We start from the raw sequence: 2,902 nt of genomic DNA, 5'->3' as shown, positions 1-2,902 counted from the left end.
ACATTGGTTAAACAAGTTGTTCTACATTTGGATAAATGTGTGTGTGTGTGCGTGTGTCTATGTGTGTGTCTGCGTATGTGCAAAATAAGTTTAGCAATGAAGCAGTAGATAAAATTTTAAAATAGTTATTTGATAAAAAAAATAATGAATTTAATACTGGTAGTACAAAATTTTTATAGCGAGAGGTTACTCAAGACTGAAATTGTATCCTAATCCCTTGATATGGTGTTTCAAGAACAAAACTATTGCAAAGCTAGAGGTTATTCATAGATTATTAGGATTAAAATATATTTAATCTGTATATAAAGAAGGTCTAAACCTTCGATACTCTTTAAAAAACAATTAGCAATGAAAATAATATGATTATATTTTTCCTTTCTTCTCCCACTTCGACCTCCGTTAACTTCCTCCTAATCCACCTATATGTGCAAACATATGGTATTTGTCCTTCTCTGCCTGACTTATTTCACTCAGCATAACAGCCTCTAGTCCCATCCATGTTGCTACAAATGACCAGATTTCATTCTTTTTCATTGCCATGTAAGATTCCATTGAATAAATATGCCACACCTTCTTGATCCCATGAGAGACTCTTGAATGCTTAGAACAAACTGAGGGCTGAGTGGGGGTGGGGTAGAGAGGAAGGAGGGTGATGGGCATGGAGGAGGGCACTTGTTGGGATGAGCACCGGGTGTTATATGGAAACCAACTGGACAATAAACTATAATAAATAAATAAATAGCTCTCAGAAATTAAAAAAATATATATATATAATATGGTTACAAATTTGTTTACACTTCTTTAAGTTATGTGTGAAACATTTAATAAGCATCTATTTGAATATATAACATAAAGAAAGGGATTTGGAGCAAGATGTTTGAATAGGAAATTCCAGCCCTCATAAATTTATGGATACAATAATTTTCACAATTATCCATGGTTAGAAATATCTTTGTGGGAACACAAGAGCCAGAGGATAAATTTCACAGCCCCAATCAAGCAAAGAATCCAAGAACAGACACATGGAAGAGGATGAGAAGAATGATTGCCCTTTACTCATGACACTTTTCCCAAGATATAGTTCAGAATAAAGAGACATGCTCGGCTTGCAAATTATTCCACATGAGAAAATAAGAGCAGAGTGAGGACCTGGCTTCTCCAACCTCACAAGATGTTGCCTAAGAGGCTTATATATGTCTTGCCTTACCAGATAACTGAGATGTTAAGCATAGATGAATAATCTGGTGGTGCTAAGAGTAGAGGAAAACGGTGGGAGCTCACAGCAACCACTACACAGATCTCAAAAACCAGCTACAGATTCTGCTACCTGGTTTTGGGTCTTCACCCATGAACTTTGAGGGTTGACTCAGTTACAGCCCTTCAATGAGCTCCAACCCAACACACACACCTCCACGATGCTGCATGTTAACTTCCACAGACACAATGCAATTCAACAAATGGCATACAAACCTGCTCAGATGGCACAAAGATATCAGTGACCAGCCTGACTCTGTGCAACTGAGAGAGGGTATGCAATCTCGAACTCTATACAGCACTGCTCTGGGAAAAATAAGTGAAAATATTTCAGCACCCAGTCTGATATGAGATTCAGAAAGTGAAAATTGAGAGAATGAAATTGAGAGAAGACACACAATTTCTGACTTAACCCAAGAATAAAAAGAGAAACGGTGGGGTGTATTTGTAGAAAATGACTGAGAGACCTTTCCTCTATCAGAGCTGACTTGTAAAGATCTTTAAATCTTCAAATCAGTCATCAGGGACTGGAGAAGGAGACTATTTCTTTACATGTGAAACAGCAATTCAAGACTTTAAGGATAATGAAGCATCATGAAAACATAAGCCCACATAAGGAACCAAATATTCCTTCAGTGGTTGTCCCCACCAAAATAAAGATCTACGAATTGTTTAACACATAATTCTAAATAATTATCATACAAGGACATACACAACTAAACATATAATCAAGGCAAACTACGTGACCAAAATGTAAAATTTAATATAGGTAATGAAACTACTAAAAACAAAAACAAAATTTTGGAGTCAAAGAATATAATGACAGAACCGAAAACTAAGTAGAGAACTTCTGCAGCTGATACAACCAAGCAGAATATAAATAAATAAATACATACATACATAAATAAATAAATACATAAATACATAAATAAATACATAAATACATAAATTCAAATACACAGGTCTTAATGCTGGCGAGGATGTGGAGAAACGGGCACCCTCCTACACCGTTGGTGGGAATGTAAACTGGTGCAGTCCCTTTGGAAAACAGTGTGGAGGTTCCTCAAAAAATTAACATTAGAACTCCCCTATGATCCAGCAATAGCTCTTCTAGGAATTTACCCAAGGGATATAGGAGTGCTGATGCATAGGAGCACTTGTACCCCAATGTTCATAGCAGCACTCTCAACAATAGCCAAAACATTGAAAGAGCCTAACTGTTCATCAACAGACGAATGGATCAAGAAGATGTGGTATATCTATACGATGGAATACTACATGGCAATGAGAAAGAATGAAATCTGGCCATGTGTAGCATCATGGATGGACCTTGAGGGTGTTATGTTGAGTGAAATAAGTCAGGCAGAGAAGGACAAATACCATATGATCGCACGTATAGGAGGATTAGGAGGAACTTAACGGAGGATCATGGGGGAGAAGAAGGGGGAAATAGTGGGGGAGAGGGAGAGAGGCGAACCATGAGAGACTCTTGAATGCTGAGAACAAACTGAGGACTGATGGGATTGGGAGGGAGGAGGGGAGATGGGCATAGAGGAGGGCACTTGTGGGGATGAGCACTGGGTGTTATATGGAAACCAACTTGACAATAAACTATTTGTAAAAAAAAACAAAAGAAATACTGATATAA

This window comes from Hyaena hyaena, unplaced genomic scaffold (assembly GCF_003009895.1).
Source record: "Hyaena hyaena isolate Hyena2069 unplaced genomic scaffold, ASM300989v1 scaffold_2499, whole genome shotgun sequence".
Classification (NCBI taxonomy): domain Eukaryota; kingdom Metazoa; phylum Chordata; class Mammalia; order Carnivora; family Hyaenidae; genus Hyaena; species Hyaena hyaena.
Note: the sequence above shows the minus strand (reverse complement) of the source record.